We start from the raw sequence: 19,344 nt of genomic DNA, 5'->3' as shown, positions 1-19,344 counted from the left end.
CCACTACATGATGAATAGATCATTCATGGGTAGAAGTCTTGTTTAAGCAAAAAAAAAAATAGCATATATTCCACTCTCAGGATGTCTGTTTCTGTAAAGTCACATGAGCTATTCTACATTTGAATGGTCCAGAATCAACTGGTTTGGGGGGTTTTTAACAGGAGTAGGTTGGCAGGAGATCTAAAAGTATTTTTAAATGAGTTTATTTTTGCCTACAAAAGATCACCAACTGTGGTGATTGGAAAGAATGTTCATGGAAAATTTGATTAAGGACACCTTGGTTTATTAAAAAACTTGGTTATTTTTCCATTACTGAAAATTGCTCTTGTTTTTGAGATTTATCCAATCAAAGGCACAGAAGTAAATAAAATAGTTACAATTTTGAGTAGTCAAAATAAGTGTTTTTAAGCTAGCAATGGGATAATAATCCCTCTCATGAACAATATGTAGAAATTGCTGTAAAGAACTCATAATTTGAAAAATGAAAAGGAATAGCAATCTTTCGGGTTTTATGAGGGGCAAATTAACATTTTTATGGTGGTATATATCTTCTACTGGGAATTCTCTCGAGACAACCAATGCAAGTTTCTTAGTACAGTAAAATTAAAGGGTAGATCCTTTCTTTTCCATTAAAAGCAAACAAAATAAATGAAAAAAAGATGTTTTATTATCTGCTTAAATGCATTCTCATTTTACCATGGCCTATCCAGACTGAATAATGCATAAGCAGCATCATGTTTGTAAAGACTGAATCATGGCTACTTGCTCACCAATATATCTGATCTGATAATTCCCTGAGGCAATCCCTACCTTTAAATGAAATAACTCAATGTTTGCTGTGTCAACAAAGATATGTCTGAGGAGTAGAAACTTACATGTGCTTTCTTCAAGAAAATGCATTTTTAAAGTACATCTGCGAACAGTACTTCTTTTTTCTCCTTTTGGGGCAGAGGGTTGTTGTTGTTGCTGTTTTTAATTTTTCGTAAAATATTGGTAGCCGTCATTAAAATAGCAATTCTTCCATTCAGGTTTCTATATTCTTCAGTCAAAAAGTGTCATATTGCTCAGAAATCAAATACGGTGGAACTGATCCTACATCTTACCTGGCACCCATGAAACCTCACAGAAAAATTAAATTCTAAATGTTGTAACTATAACATTTGTTTTCCTCATCTCTTTAGAGTAAATGCCAGCTTTAATTGTGTTACACAAGATAAATCAGACTTGGACTTTAGGGTATACGCACCCCTGCGGCTGCTGTGGTTATGATAAACCCTGAATCTGAATACGTGGGTAGCAAGTTTCCCAGAAAGCAATGTGGGCCCTGACAAAATCTGTTCTGGAAGCTGTGGGTGCCGTTTCCACAGCACCATATCAGATCTAATATCCCTGCACTTCCGTGCAGCCCCATTGAACTCATACGTGTTTCTGAGCATGTGCAGGTAAGTGTTCAGCTGTTCTGTATGACCTTATCCCTGGAATCTCTACAGGTTGAAAAATTCAACAGAACATTAATTTTATCCATGTAGACATCTTAAAATTCTTCTTTGGAAATGGAGAATAGTTTCTTCATTTCTCATATCACTGTCATGGTCCTTTTCAGCATCTGAAAGTAATTCGGACTTACCTTACCCAAATGTCAGTAACAACAGAGGGCACTGCACACCATTTAACACACCATTTGTTATTGTGATATTCAGTTTAAGGAAGGAGTTTCTGTTCTTTTTAATATTGTATCTTGGAGGAGTTAACTGTATAAAATAGCTTAACTTAGAAAGTTTAATTTACTACATAACTGTGCTAGATAATCCATATTTCATAAAAACAGAGATATTGAAATGGCATTTGAAGAAAAAATCATGGTGGGTGGTAAGTAAGGGTTTTTTGTATTTTATATTGGCCTTCTCTGATGAGCATATAAGAAGTCTGACAGACGTCAAAAATTAAATTTGATGAGATTACAGAACAGCATTGCAAATTATTATGCCCTAGTTGTCTGATATATGAAACAAACAAGCAAAACTTTCAGTTTCTGTTGAAAAAATTGTTTTAATTTCTTCTTTCCAGGATATAAGGTCCTTTTTGACAAGCATTTTTTAATTTTCAGCTCTCCTCAGGGATAGTGTATTTTTTGCATATATATATGCTGTGCTTGTCTAGTGATTTAAGAGGAGAAATATATTTGGTAGGTAGATCTCAGATGCAAGAATAAAAATTTCAAATTTCAAAAACCCTCTTGTTTTAAAGGCTGGTCATTATTAAATAAACATAAAACTATTAATTAACACAGTCATGCTTTCCTAAAATGCAAATTACCACTAAATATTACCACAAACTGAATTTGATGGAAGCTGAATAATTTTAAGATTATCAAACTTTATATCAATGATACATTTCTAAATAGTTCATTGAGATTGTAAGAGAAGGTCAAAAGCTGCCTATTTAAGCAATTCATTATTAGGGTCAAAAAGATGAGTAGGTTGATCTTGAATGTAGCTTTCAAGACACACTCAGATTTCAAGCCACAGTAAGATTAGGGAGTACATGTTTTCTCTGTAAAATCCCTGTAAGATTTGCTATGATAAATAATTAGTAAGTCAAAAAAATGTATAAAATAGCTTTTCACATATTACATAATCTGCTCATGTGCATTTATTCAGTTATATAACTTATCTAAACATAGTGTTCTCCAGTGGACTCAGGTTACATATATTTTACACGTACAGGGTATATATGCAATCATTGGAAGAAAAACATGTTTGAAGTAATTGCCTAATAGTATAGGAGCTTAAATTTCTTGCTTAAATTGATCAGATCTGGGCAGCTCTGCTTTGCTTTATAGTAATGTTCCAGTGTTACTATCTTCTGGTAAAGAAAGAAATACACGAGATGGGAATAGGTTTAAGTACTCTTAGGTTTGTTCGTTCAACATGTAAGTACCAAGAAGCTCAAACACAGTAAAAAATAACCTGCCTTAAGCATGACACCTCTGCCTTATATTAGGTTGCTATTTCCAGTGACAATGGTTATGATTGCTCTGGTGAGGCCCTGGCTACACTGCTTGCAGAGACTTGCAAAATTCCCGTCAAGTGCAGAGGTTTTTAATAATCCCTAAGACATTATGATCACATATATTCTTTCTGAGAGAACCGTCCTTTGGGCTATGATTTTGTCATGAGTAAAGAATCAATGTTGTTCCAGTCAGATGGATGGCATAATGATCTGCACTAAGAGTTGCTATCAGATGTACAGATAGGCTTTTCCACGCAAAATACTCTTTGACCTCACATCCAAGAAAAACAGAATTATTCCTAGTTCAGCTATGATATTTTAAAGCACTCGGCAAAGCAAATCATTGCAATAGAGGTTTTTCTGTGCAAAGAATAAGTATAAGGAGAAGGAAACATACAGAACCTATAATTATTTTTATCTAACAGGCACCAGTTACATTTAAATACTTAAAACATTATCAAGACTTATATGTATGTCCACAGCCAATGAAGGTTAACCACTCAGCTTTCATTATGCATATTAATTTCCTCCTGAAAAAAACATCAGCTTTGTTATTTATCACTTACATGGTTACTACTGACTGGTGAAATCATACTGCATCCATACTGCATTCTTTGAAAGCATTTTCTTCAACTAGCTGGCACCAGGAATGGTTTAGAAAAACCCATAACAGAGGTATCACTGGCTGCATGTAGAGGAACACATGCCAGAAAGGATCAAATAGTTCCCATTAAAAAGGCAGATGACTTTAAAAAGGAAAGAAAAGATGTGAACCTGCTGGAGTGATGCAGAGAAGGGCCATGAAGATGCTCGGTGGTTGAGAACACTCCTCCTATGAGGATAGGCTGAGGGAGTTGCAGCTATTCAGCCTGGGGAAGAGAAGGCTTCTGTGAGACCTTAGATCAACTTTTCAGTAGCTAAACAGGGCCTATGAAAAAACAGGAGGGACTTTTTAGCAGAACCTGTTGTGCTATGACAAGGGGTAATGGTTTTTAACTAGAAAGATTTGATTTAGGTAAGATATAAGAAAGAAATTGTTTTACAGTGAGGGTAGTGAGACACTGGACCAGGTTGCCCAGAGAGGTGGTGGAACACTTTCCCTCCCTGGAAGTGTTCAAGGTCAGGTTGAACAGTGCTCTGAGACACTAGATCAAGTTGAAGATATTCCTGCTCATTGTAGGGAGATTAGACCTTTAAACATCCCTTCCAATCAAAACTATTCTATGATTCCACAATTTTTCAGCTTGTATTTACTAAATGTCAAAATTAAAGAAATATTGACACAACTCCATCCCCCAGTGTAAGAAATTTTGTTTTAAAAATATGAAAGGGCTACTGTTGAAAGCAAATCTGTCAGGTGCTTCAGACACACTAATCACAAAAGACCCCCACATTTTCTAGAATTAAAAATCCAGAAAGGTACTGCTGAGATGAATTTGCAAAATATGCCATTTATCCTGGAAAAGTTGTACTTGTGACACATTAGTAACATACAGCGACTGTTGTGTGTTATGGGAATGGTCCCCTAATTAGTTTTGTCATGAAAATTCATTTAAAACCATTTTGTTCTTGATATTTCTTAATTATTCCAATGACACATTCAGATGCCTCCAGATGGCTTGGAGCAGGATAAATAGCACTGAGAAACTTCCCTAATAGCATCCTACTCTGATTGTAATATTCATGCAATATCCAGTTTCTCTATATTAATTTCAACATAATTAAGTAACAAAAGGCAAGAAATTCCTTTGGTGATGCTTTGGGTTTGGAAGAAGTATCTGAAGAAGAAGCTGAAAAATCAGCAATATCAAAGTCTGAATTGAGATCAAAATTTCTGCTGGGAGATTTGGAAAGAGGCTTCCAATACATGCAGATGGCTTGATTACTTATTTCTGTATTCATATTTAAAATTTTAAAGGGTTGTGATACTATTTTTCTTTCAAAAATAGTTTTTGACCAACTTAATAACAATCATTTTGAAATGTTGAACCGGTTTCTATCAGGCCCATTAGTTTCTCAGCACTTATCTTAAGAAAGCTGCATCTTCATTTCAATAAAATGAAGAACACAGATGAAAAATGTCAAGATCACACAGCTGAGACACTGTATGTATCCATATGGGAAAAACCACTACTATTTTTTATGAAATGGTAATGAAGTGTGTCATCAGTTTCCTATAGGAACAGTATTGCTTTTTTCTTTCTTTAAATCTTGAAGTATCTTGGATTAACTACAACAGTATTTAAAAAACTCCTATATGATTGGGAATCTATCAAAAATTTAAGCCTCTGTTAGGCAGACAAACTGATTTGGTCACCACTTTGATATGCACACAGGTACTTTGACTAAGGTAACCAACATAAGGCAGATTTAAACTGGTACATGCACTGCTAACCAAACTGCCTTTCTCTCAAATCCTTTCACATCTATCATTGTGTTTATCCCAGGACTGTCTCTGAGACAGGAAGCTTCTCAAAGTATTGAGAAATGCACTGATTTACTCATTCTTGAAAACAGCTAGAAGAGAAGTTGAGCTACAATTTTCTTATTGTTTCCCAGGTGCTTCAAAAAATGAGTCATCTATATGAGGACCTGATTCTATGTCTTCCTCGAAGAAAGAAAACAGTGACCTCAAGTATCACTGTATTTGAAAGCTTTCTGGCTGAACAATTTCAATAGACCAGCACTGTTGCCTGAGCACAGAATAGGACTTGTGAAGAGGACTGCAATTCTATGATTCTATGACTTCTGTTCTAAGCATCTCATAAAATGATGACTTTGGGAGGACTTTCTAAGAAATTACAGCTTGAAGAAAAAGAGGCAATATAAGGAAACACACACAAAAGATAGCAACAGGTTGATATGTTTTCTGATCTCATTTCCAACCTAACACTTTGTCATTAAGACCTGTCCTGTGCATTATCTAATTTTCTTTACAACTCAACAACCTAATATTTAATTCAGCACTTTCCAGGAGCTCCAACACCTCATTCTAGAAAAGGTCCCTTTTACTGATAATGTCAATACACACCCAATCTTCAGTTTCTCAGACAGGGTTCATCTGAAATCGTCAAGCAACCTCCTTTTCAGTTTGAGCAACACCTAATATCCTGTGAGCACATAGTTCTGATGCATTTTCCAAATGTTTTTCATGTCTCCTCAATACAGAATCACATAATTATTTAGGTTGGAAAAGACCTCCAGCAATGAGTCCAACTTTTGATTGATCACCACCTTGTCACCACTTTTGATTGATCACCACCTTGTCAATTAGACCATAACACCAAGTGCCACATACAGTCATTTCTAGAACACCTCCAGGGATGGTGACTCCACCTCCTCCCTGGGCAGCCCATTCCAGTTCCTAACAATCCTTTCCATGAAGAAACTCTTCCTGATGTCCAGCATGAACCTCTCATCCTGTTGTTGGATGTCTGGGAGAAGAGGCCAATCCCCACCCGTCTACAGCCTCTTTCCAGGCAGTTGTAGAGAGTGGTAAGCTCTCCCCTGAGCCTCCTTTTCTCCAGACTAAAAACTCCCAGCTCCCTCAGACACTCCTCACAGGACCTGTGTTCCCAACCTTACACCAGCTCCACTGCCGTTCTCTGGACGCACTCCAGCACCTCAATGTCCTTGCAGTGAGGGGCCCAGAACCGGACACAGGATTTGAGGTGTGACCTCACCAGTGCCGATTACAGGGGGACAATCACTGCCCTGATCCTGCTGGCCACACTATTGCTGATACAGGCCAGGATGCCATTGGCCTTCTTGGCCACCTGGGCACAGCTGGCTCATGTTCAGCCACTGTTGACCAGCACCCCCAGGTCCTTTTCCACTGGGCATCTTTCCAGCCACTCTTCCCCTGCCTGTAGCACTGCAGGGGGTTGTTGTGACCCAAGTGCTGATCCCAGCACTTGACCTTGTTGAACCACACACTCCTGGTTTTGGCCCATTGTTCCAGCCTGTCCAGATCCCTCTGCAGGGCCTTCTTACCCTCCAGCAGACCAACATTTCCACCCAACTTTGTGTCATCCACAAATTTACAGAGGTTACACTAGATCCCTGCATCCAGATCATCAGTAAAGATATAAAAAAGGACTCAGTCCCAATACTGACCCCTGGGAAACACCACTAATGACTGTCTGGCAACTGGATGTGACATCCTTCACCACCCCTCTCTGGGCCCAGCCATCCAGCCAGTTTTTAACCCAGCAAAAAGTGCACCTGTCCAAGCCATGGGTTGCCATCTTTTCCAAGAGAATGCTGTGAGGGAGACAGTGTCAAAGGTTTTGCTGGAGTCGAGGCAGAAACATCCACGGCCTTTCTCATTCACCAGGTGGGTCACCCAGTCATAAAAGGAGATCAGGTTGGTCAGCCAGGACCTTCTTAAACCTGTGCTGGCCGGGCCTGATCCCCTGATTGTCTTTTATGTGCCTTGTTATAGCATTCAAGATGATCTGTTCCAAAAAGATACATGCTTTCAAATCTGAGTTCAAATGCACCTTAAAAATTGGGTCATTGAAGAATTTGCCTAAGTGTTGCATGTGGTGGCACAAAACTCAGGGACAGTATCCAAGGAATCTGGTTTTCATGAGTCATATACATATAACATTCAGCATAAAAGGAATCCCTCAGATGCCTGAGAAGGATCACAGCATGTGACAAAGGATGGAGAAAGACTTTAACTGAATTTTAGGGAAGTACAAGAAGGAGAGGAAAAACAGAAAGGTAGACACATACACATTTTCATTGCAGATCTCCTATTAAAGTTCAATATAAATTTGTATTGTCCCTGTAAAAATCTCATATTGTACATTGTAGTGAGTTAAAAAGTGAAGACTACTGAACACACACAAAGAATGAGATATTACCTGCAATAATTTTTTTTGATTATGAAAAGATGTTAAAAGTGTAAAGTTATAATCAGATGTGGTATAAGTATACTGAAAGAAAAGGTAATAATTATAAAAAAGCTAATTTACATTAATAGAAATAGAAATAAGGGAATTTTGAAATACTGAATAAAGTAAGTTTAGTGAAAAATGTCAAAGTCTGGTAGATATTGTAATGAAAGTAGTATATCAGCTCTGAATCTAGTACGTTATAAAGATGATATTGTTAATATTGGGAGAGTCATTCTAAACTGCACAAACATTTCATGTTCTGGATGATATTTAGCTGTTAGACCCATTTTTGATATTTCTTCCAAGAAATTAATAAATAAAATAAAAATACAATTCAAGTCTTCTGAAAAAAATAGTAGAATGGAGATAGAAATGGCAGCCCTCAGTAAATTTAATGACCAGATGAAATAAAACTCCTGATGTGGAACAAGAAGCATATCAAATAGAGAAAACAATTTTGGTTTTTTTATGAAATGGAGTTTGTTTACAGCCTATGGGGCCACAGCTACATTTTCAGACTTTCACAATCATAGTAAAATCTGTCTCAGCTAAAAAGAAAAAAGAGGGAGGAAATTAATCAGTGGTGGGAAGCATAGAACATAGTGAACATGCAGTTAACACCCTTCTGATTGCCTACATATTTGAGGTCATCCTGACTGACTCTAAACACAAAGCAAAACTACTCTGTGCTCTTCTCTGATGGGTCAGGAAGCCCCAGAGGAATCCACAGGCAAAGAGTTTTCTATATTCTCTGCTTCAAAACATTAAGGAATTCATCTGAGACCTACAAAATATAGAGACAGGTATTAAGTCAAAGAGTGAATCAATGGTGGAACATATTCCTTTAAGAAGTTTCAGGTAGTGACTTTTCACAGAAAGCCTTAGAATAAAATAACTGGACATTGCAAACTGGGTTTTGTGTTTATTACTTGATATGCAGGCTTCAGGATGTGATGACTTTCCGACTATGCAAAGAATGGATCTTATTAAAAATTCTTAAGCTCTGATACACAGTTTAGATACTTACTCAAGCATCTAAACTGGAATTTTTTTTAAAAAAGACTATTTTTTTTTTCAGCAAGAACTACTGAGACACAAATTTCCTCAGGGTTAATGGCAAATTAATCAGATGCAGCACCTGAATTCTGGAGCATTTTATATCTTACAAGTTATTGATGTCCTCAAAGCAATGCTGACAAAGTTACTCCATTCAAGTATAATATAACATTTTGCCATTCTTTCTCCAGCCTTCAAGAATTACACCAAACAGCAGATTTTCTGGAGCAAAGGAAGACAAAAAATGGCCCCTCATCTGTCTGAAACAAAACATTACACCTGGAAAAGAAGGCCAACTGGGTAACAGGTATTTGAACTAAATATGTGGCAATCCATTCAACCTTTTCAAAACCAAGCATCTTTTCTCACAAAGCCACAATCAGCCTCTTGACTTCTAAGTATATCAAGTCTACTGTAAAACAGAAGAGCTAGAGCCAGATGAAAAGCCTAGAAATTTGTAAAGAGGATAGATTCTGATTTTTCAGGGGGTGAGGCTATGAAATCCATAGAAAATTATTTGGGCTTTTTTTGCAGGTGGTTGTTTTGAAAACCAAAAGTATTACCTGAATCTGATTTTTTTTTTTTTGTGACATGTAATGGCTCAGTACTAATTAATGAGAATTAATGAGACCCAGTTAACCAACTAAACCATGCCTCAGTTTCTAACATGCTCAGTATAAACAATAATTATAAGAAAGGGCACCTAATTAATCAAAGATACTTCTGACAGTCAGTTGCTAATGTAGCTATGCAGGCCAAGGTTTGTTAACCAGTCTGTCTCCCAAAAACTTATGCCATTAAAGGAAATCAGAGAACAGATACCTTTATATTTTTATGCTTTGTTTTCCGTTTGTCTGTTAAACTTGTAAATATTGCAGACTTCAAGAGCTCTCCTTAAGCAGGGTTGGCGGGGAGATGATCACAAACAAAATAACACTGAGCTCAGGGTTATTTTTAAGGCAGCTTTTGGAAACCACTACCTTGCATTTGCTGCTCTGACTTGTGTTTCCATGGAAGCAGGACTAGACATGGACACAGTCACTAGCAGATGAGGCAATTTCAACTGCCAGTTTCTGGTTCTCAGCTCTGTTTCCTTGACAACCAGTGCTGGCACCCTGAAAAGGAGGTGAGGTATTTAAAACACTACAGTGCTCTTGATAAATATCTGCTGCTGTACACGCACAACGCAGGCCCCTTACGTCTCCAACTACAAAAATGCTGCTCAAAGTAGCAGTGAAAATACATCTTGATACCAACTACTACCATTTCCCTGGGCAGGTTTCAAGGTGAAAGAATGTGTGGTTTATGAGAGCTGATTCCATCCTGAGGTCCAGGAGCCAGGGGGAAGGGTCATTCTCTTCTTTCAGAACAAAGATGGAGATAGACAAAGATGCTGTGCTAAACATATGTTATTGTTTCACAAGGAAAACACAGTATTTTTCTATATTTGGTGTCATTTTTCTATAAAGAATTAACCAAAGCCCTCTTGAAAAAGTGACAGTGTGGCAGAAGTGAGACTGAACAACTTAAGATGGTTCTCAGGGTTAACAGAAATTTTGGGGCAGCAACTGCCCTTTTCTTCACTTAAATTTTTCACTCCTTTTGGATATCTACACACATCTTTGTTCTTGTGAAGAGATAGGTGTAGGCGAGGGCCATCTTCTTTTGTTTGTACTCTTTGGAGAAAGGGTACAGAAGCATCAGTTCTTCTGCCAGCAGGTACATGTCACAAGAGACAGCTGCAGACCAGTTCTCATCCTAATCCTAGCTGCAATTTGAATCTGTTCCCTTCCCATATACAAAGCACTTGAACTAGAAAGAATTCCAAAAAGAGAGGGAAAAGCCAAATTTATTTATCTTGCTAAGAAGAGAAACTTTAATATGACACCTCTGGAAATAAGGGGAGGTGAATTTGTGTGTGCAAATTGCTGTATGAAAACAATAATGCATTTTGTGTAGAGGTTGTGGTGCCCTGTTTCAGAAAACTGAAAACCCAAAGGGTCCTTACCATTCCTGGTGCAACTTACAGGAAAAGGAAAAAGAAGGGATGACAAGTTGAATAAATGTCACCTGTAATACAAGCCTGTAATACTTTAGAAACAACACTGTCATCTCTATATATTGCATATGCCAAGAGAAAATGCTAGAGGCTTGCTCTCAGTGATGAAGCAGAGAATAAGCAGACATCTAATAAAATTGGAATAAAAAGCCTTAAAGCAAGTATTAAAACCAGATTATCAAAAGGCAGCACAAAATTTGGTACCAGAATTAAGAGCAAAGCTGCGCTTGTCTTCCAGAGGTGCCTAATTACCATAATACAAGGATGACACAGGCTAGTGGAATTAAGTTTGTCAGAGATCTCTCACATTGTGAAAACTTCAGATTCAGGCTTCCATGATATAAATCAAACTCTTACATGATGAAAGCTGATCAGATAGGTCCATAAATTAATGAACTCATGAAGTCTTTCTTTCAATCTTTTATAGATATTCACAAAATATATAGTAGTCTTTAAGAAACTAATTACATTTTAACAATGGACTTTTTGAAGGTAATTGTGTGTTCAGTCAAGTTAATAAAAATATTTGCTTTGTTGGGAAAGTATAAACAGTTGAAAATGCATGCATAACGTGTTATTCAAAGAAATTGACATGTACAAGAAAAATTGAGGTAAAGAATGGACTTCCTTTGTTCCAGCTTGAAAATTGCCATTAGTGCATTTGTAGCTGTCTGGCTGTTGCACCTACCACATAAGTTTGGTACTTCAGTAGTGATAAGAAAACCTGCAAAGGCTTCTGAAAACCTACCAGCTCAAGAACATCAAAATATTGGGAGCATTATCAATGTTAAGAATGTATTACTTGATTTTCCCAAGAAATAAATCATCGATTGTGTTTTTGTATGTCTGTACAAAGGACCGTCCTGCCCCTTGCCAGTATCTGACACATCTTTTAATAGGCATCATGCATTTGAATTCCCATGCCATACCCTTGAAATATTCCAACAAACTGAATAAGCATAACAAAAAAAAGGCATAATTTTTCTTTTTTCTTTATGGTATTTTTAATTTAGCAGAAATAATTTTGAAGATTATCAGCCCAAGCTACAACAGCTTTCCATTATGGGTCGAAAAGATTTTTGATAGTTAGGAAAGAATTATGCAGAGAGGAAAAGTCAGAACAAAGCATTAATTTTTTAGAGAATGAAAAAATTACAGGTTAGGAGCCAGGTCCTTAAGTACGACAGGACTGCAGTGGAGCCAGAATTATGTTGAATAGTGCTCTCTGTAATTATTTGAAACTGCACTAGCACAAAGCCTGATGACCCTTGCATTTGCCATAGAACTTGTACATTTGCAGGTGGGAAATGCATCCACAAAGAAAAGATCAATGCCTATATCCTGGAAATAATGCTCCTAGCCTTGCCTTCAGGCGCAAGCAGGCTAAAAAAAAAGCCTTAAAGCACTCTGCAAAGAAGCCATTGCTGAGTATACTGAGCAACAAAATCAAATGCTATCGAGAATTCAGTGGTATGGAGTGAAGTCAAGACTACTTGGCAATGTCATTTGGGGTAAGCAGTGTAGAGTATGACTTTACTACAACACAGAAAGATCTGTGGAACAGGAGGCACAATTGTCATCATGAATAGCTTTACAGCTTTGACAGAAAGCTCCAGGAAATACAGAAATGCACTGACCAGTTTTATGAGTACAACTAGAAGGAACAGTTCTGGCTGTAGTTTTTGCCAGGTCTCCAAACACGACAGTCAAAAAAGGTTTCCCACATGCTAAACCAAAGATAAGCTGTGTATGACAGTTAGCTAAATTGTTTATATGGGTTCAGACAGAAATCTCAGAAGCCTGAAGTGCTGCATTTGTCACATCTGCCTATAGAAGCAGGTCCATGGAGGGCACATGGGGATGAGTCAAGCCTGAACATAAAGTACCTGCTCTGAGGCAAATAGAGGAGAGATTACACAGGAACAAGAATTTCATATTTGACTCATGGTCTAGATCAGAAGAGAAAAATTTGCTGCTACTTACAGTAGATTATGTTCTTACCGAAAATTGATTATTTCTTCAACTTCTGAAAGGTACACCATAGGAGAGAAATTTAAAGCAGTTGAAGGAATGTGGGCAAGAATTTCTCTCTGTAAAATCAGAGGAGCTAAGTGGTGATAAAGATGACTTCTACTAAAGACAGACAAATTGAATCAAACAGGAAATTATTCTGGCCATGTTGGATCACTTCAGAACATTTCTTTCCATGTGGCAGCAAACAAGAAACAGATGTGCCAAAGGACAGGAGACCCATGTTTCTCTTTCCCATAAATCCCTGGCAGCCTAGTGAAGCAATGCCATTCTGAACAAGCTGGTTGTCACTGCTAGGGCAGAGCTGCAACTGAATCACCAAGTAGTTACAATAGACCAAAAAAAGGATGGTCACAGGTCTCAAAAGAATACTGCAGGTGGTTGTAAGCTGCAAAATGGAGTTGAAATTCTGGGTACATACACTCCTTCATGCATTTTAAGTTAAACCTGCTCAACAATATATGAATAAGAGAGGTAAAAGGCAGATGGAAAACTGGCTTATTCTCTAAATTGAAAAAGTGGAAGACATGAAATTTGAACAAAAGAAACTAAAATCATATAAAATGTGCATCTGCATTTGGGTTTATCAGTTATCACTGTTAGAGATGTTAGAGATAAATCAAAAGTATTTCAGTTCACTTCTGAGTCCAAGGTAGATAAAGCCACAATTAAAAGCTGTAGCAATAATAAACACTATGGTCAAACTTTTATTATGTGTTTTATTGTTATGTACAAGCAAGAATATGCTTCCTTTTTTCCATATGTTGTAAGTAAGCACTGTTTCAGGGTTCAAAGAACATAATTTTAAACAAAACTACTGCTAGCCAAATGACTGTGTAAATTTCAACATTTTATTTGTCCATTATTCTTTTAAATAGCATTTTAAAATTCATATACTCCAATTTTTGCAATCTCTTCACTGAATTGTAAATAGAGGAACAGTGTAATAAAACTACACTCTTTCCCAAAAGAAATGATAGAAAGAAATTTAGAGTTTTCTCTTTGCCACCATGATTGAAAGCAAATGAGCATCTGTTACCATCCCAGACAACAAGAAAAAGCATAATCCCTTTATTAAACCAGATATGTGGAATTCTGTGAGTTAAAATCAACACATTTATTCAGTAGATCTTTCGTTCAGTCATTCCTTGTCACGCATCAGAAACCAAGCTGCCAGGAAAGATATGCTTTTGTAATTCTTCAATGTTATGTCTCAATAAAGTCCCATTTCAGTATTTTAGGCTGTCAGTATTTGTGGTGGTATCATGCTGAAAGGATTACTGAATATTAGTCATCCAAACAGACCTTTAGATCTCTTTCCTATGTAGCAATACCTAGAAGCAGGAGCTGAGTCATGTAGCCATGTCTTCTTACAAGATCACCAAGTCCTGCAACTTATGTTGAGAGCCTGTAAGTCCTTGGCAAAAGAAATAGGTTCCTTTATCAGGAAAAACAGTGGATTTGAAAATTATTCTTTTCTGTCTTAGTCAAAAGTAATGTCCTAAGCTGGTAATTCTGGGAAGTAAAATGCTTTCCTCAAAAAAGCTTCCATACTATGAGTCATGTGTCTGTCTCCCCATATCAAAATTTCCCTCTTTCTACAGTAGTTTCAAGGGAACCTCGGACATTGCTATGATTTATGATAGGAGAACTTCCTGTAACAACGTTTCCAGAAAAAAATAATTTTCAGTTAAAAAGATGGATTTCTCAGCATCCACATATTAAATTTCTATATTTGAAATAGTTAAAACTTCAGATTATTATGCTTTAGAGGCGATCGTATTTTGCTTCAAACATTCCTCTAATTTTATAATTTATTTTAGAAACATTATCTTCAAAACTATTCTCTTTATATTCTCAGTAGTTTTATAATACTTCACTTACTTTTATCAGTTTTCCAATTCCCTAGGAACCTTAAACTTTTTTTGTTTTCAATCTTAACCATTATGAACCACATTATTTTTAAAGATAAGAGCTTACAGTGAGCAGAGGCAATCTTTTTTGTCCATCAGTAATTTCTTCTGTCATCTCCCCGTTAGCCAGTGAAGCTTTTTAAAGAGAAACTTAAGACGATGGCCTGAAAAAGTGTCCATACCTAAAATATTTTTAAGTGTCCTGGTGCCTGACATTACTCTTATTTAACTTTGATCTTTTGCAGTCAGTTTTCTAAAGAGAAATTTTCTACTGTGGTAATGGACAATCAATTTAGTGAAGTTTTAAACCTGCCACTACTTTAAACTTGTGTTTTATGTGTGTACAAATCAGCATTACTTTGTACTTTCAGAACTTCAGTACTTTCAGAACTTTACCTAAAGTTCTGAAAAAATTATTCTGAATACTTTGCAGAGCAGTTCCCTTGGAGATATTGTTTCATTCAAACATTTAGGCCTCTACAGCTGATATTTCAAGATATCAAGGTTGATATTAATTCTATGCTAACTATGCAGCAATATTTTTTACTTTAAATTTTCATGGCAAAAAACAAAAAACAAAATACTCCATCCCAAAACAGCCAGTAGTTTTAAAATGTTCATGTGGTGGACACAAGAGCAAATCTCTGCCATGTCCATTTCAAAAGAAAAATCTGCACACGTTTTCCTAATGCCTGGCATTTTCCAAACCAATGACTGACTGTTTTATACAATAGACTAGATCTAATGAGAACAGTTTCTAATAAAGACTATGCATCTGTACACCGAAAACCAAGGTTCAAGACTCCTACAAAGCCTAAGGGAAGACTGGAGCCAGAATGTTACTGGTAGACAAATAAAGACCCTTTTCTCACACTGCTGGCATCTATATTTTATTTTGCTCTATAACTCCATCCTACACTTGGGACTTCTTTTGCTACAGATTTTTTTTGATGCGATGCATTTTTTTCACTATCACACTCCTTCTGAAACAAAACATGAAAAGGGGGAAGATAAGTAGAACAGTAGAAACCAAAAGAAACAGTTGTTTTAGTACTCAAAATTACTCAACATAAGGAGGTCATCTAGCTTGCGCTGCAATTAATCAGACTTTCAGTATTTAGTAACAAAAATTCATAGCAAAATGCTTCATTTATGATTGCCAGGCTATGAGATATTCACTGCTTTCATTTTATTTTATGAAAATAACTGATTTAAATATATTAAATGAATATTGTTTCTATGTGATATGGCATATTAAGTCACAAAAGTGAAAAAAATCTGATCATATAAAGACAAGGAAATGGTGATCTTCAACATTTCATATGCCTTTAAGCATGAGTGGAAATATCACAAGTATTTATGACTGAATTTTTGTAGACTGCATAAACCAGAAGGAACAAAAGAAATGGAATACAGATTTGAGTAAAGATGTAATTATTCAACATTTTCTTGTAATGAAAATTGATTGTTCTTCATTGACATAAGAAGCATCACTTGAAACACAGTAACACTACTTTTCTCTTGAGAGCATTTTAGAAATTTCTGTGGGACTGACAAGAACTAAGGCAAGGAGTTTTCTGGGTCACTGACTTCAATTCTAGTCATGGTAAGTACCTACAGATTATATTAAGATTTATGAAGATGAAGGTTTCATCTAAAAATGTGTTACTTCTTTTATTACATCAGATCATACTTAATTGCACCATGCCCTCTGTGGTTTAATGACTTTCTTTTAATTTCCAACCTACATATATTAAAGGAATTTATATCTATTTCTTTCTGTGTTATTACAATTTTTATCTAAAAAGATATTCTCTCTCTGTGGTGCTTCTCTTCCTGGTGTATCTCATAAACACTGGGAAGAGTCAGTGCATTTTAGAATACTCAATTCTATGGCTATAAGAATGAATGCCATGTACAGTAAACCAATATTAGGGGATCCTGAGTGTTTCTAAATCACTTGGTTGTAGAAAGTTCTAAGTACTCTTAAGTCCTATTAAAAAGAATCAGGATGAGAAAATGCCTGTCCTCCTGCATAATCAAACCCTCTGAGAGTACTAAACATGGAGTTGAACTGCAATATTACATCCAGGAGAGAACTACACTGAAATGCTTCCAAGTTAATAAAATATTTGCATATGATATTCCAACAGTACTCTATCCTCATTTGTATAAAAAGCATTTGCAGTTCTGTAGGAAACATAATTTGTCATGAAAAATGTATTTTAGAGTAAAATCACAGATGTTTATGTGGTTTTCATGGATGTTTCCAGCTCACCACAGAACCTTCTTCTGTGGTTTCATGGTTACACACTCAAAGCCACATGAGCTCTTGTACAGGAGCTGCATTGCACAGGTTGCAATTGTGACTCAAGAAGTGCTGCTGCCTGATGTTGATTCCCTACCTACATCCTCCTAGCTCTGGCTACACTCAATTCTTCTCTGTGATGAACGATGGTATTGGCCATGCAGTTGTATGGAGGGACCTATGGTGTGTGTCCAAGGGTCCAGTCATAAAACCTAGCACAAAGCAGTCAGACTCACAGCAGTTCAGGGAGAATGTGGAGAAAGGCAGATCGTTTTCTGATCAATATAGTAGAGAGATGTTCTGCTCTCCCAAATGTAATGCTTCCTGCCAAATTTCCTTTGCAAATCCTGCACTTTTGTAAAAACAGCAACACATTGCAATGTGTTGATGCAGGCCAAGGGTTTAGAATATATGAGAAGGAAAACTGATCTTCCAGTAGTCAGGAAACATTCAGGAAACAGGAAACACATCAACAATTAATGTTTTTATCCCCAAAGAAGGGGTTACCATCTTAAAAAAAAATAATGCTGCCACTGTGAAAACATTTCTTTATAGAAAGCAGGCTGTCTGTCTTAATGCTTTTTTGTCATTGTAAATTCACATCCAAATGAACATCTCTTTGCAATACTGTATTTTCTGCAAAGCTCATGAATCTAAAATACCAGTCCCAGTGCCCTGACAGAAAGTTTCCCAGTTCCAGCTGCTTCTCTGGCAGCCTCCAAAGGAATCATTCAAATACTGCTGTTGCAGAAATATCCTTTTCATACACATCAATTATATTTACTGAAACAGCAGTTTGTCTCTATGTTTTTGCATATTCTTCACAATGTAAGTAGGTAAGAAATTATCAGCAAAGTGCAGAGCAGTATCTTCATAAAAAGTCCTTAGTTAAAAATCCTGATATGAAATGTCTACTGACAATTACCATTCTCCTGAGAATTCAAATATGTCTCTGTGTTTTCATTTGCAAGTTTATAAACTGGGGAGGTACTGTTTCTTCTGTTTTGTTTTTAATTTTTTTCTAGAGATATTTTTTAGAGAATTCTTTTGTCTTTCCTTGCAAGTGGATTAAAGCTACCAAAAAAGAAAAAAAAAAAGAAGTTTTGTTCTGCTGTATTGTTTGCTTTTCACTTTAGACAAATAAAAAAATGCAAGAAATCATTCAAAGCGCAGAGGATGCCCAGAACTGAGCTAGAATGCATCCTATGTCATTGCATGCAGTATGCACAGAAGAGAAACTTACATAGGGCTGTCCACCAGGTTTGGAAATGTCTTGTGCTTTCTGTTGCATATTCTGAATGTGTCAGAAAACTCATAAGTTTTAAAAAACAAATGAAATCCCAAAGAAATTCTGGCAGATGACACCCATTAAATTAGAGCCAAGCCAGACAGAATTCAAGTGAGTTCAAAGGACATATGCAGGAGAGGGGTCTTGATTATGGAGAGGATGAGAAAAAAGACAAAAATATGAAGACGATCTGCTCAATTAAATGTTCTCCTCTGGGGTCAATGCTAGTTAATGGAAAGGCCACAAATTAAAAATATCTTGTCCACCATAATGTGTTCCGGGGAGAGTTTCAGGAAAGTCTGAAGGAGTGTCTCTCACATGCTATTCAATCTAAGACATGTACATATATGCCAGGAGAATTAACTGGGGAAAAAACCCTTGAGAAAGAGTAAGAATGGAGTGACTATGCCACTTCAATTGATGCTTTGAAGGCAGAGGCCTAAAAGGGCCACTTTTAGGAGTGGCAGACAAGGCTATATCCATAGTTTGCATCAGGCATCTCACTTCCTGTTTAGGAAAGAACTGAAGTTCTGTGGTATGTCCCAGCCTTTGACAACCATTATAATACAAACCATATCATGTAGGAAGATCTGCTAGAAATATGTCCCACTAGACAATGTCTGGACACTTACTTTATAAGGTCTCACAGAGCAATTTTTCTGTTTAATATGTAGTTACTTCATTGCTTACAATGCAAGGTCTCAAATCAAAATACCATATGATAAAGAATTGAAGAATGCACTATGATCCAAGCAGCCTTTATCAAGTGGACC

Source organism: Coloeus monedula (genome assembly GCF_965178545.1).
Source record: "Coloeus monedula genome assembly, chromosome: 5".
NCBI lineage: Eukaryota > Metazoa > Chordata > Aves > Passeriformes > Corvidae > Coloeus > Coloeus monedula.
Note: the sequence above shows the minus strand (reverse complement) of the source record.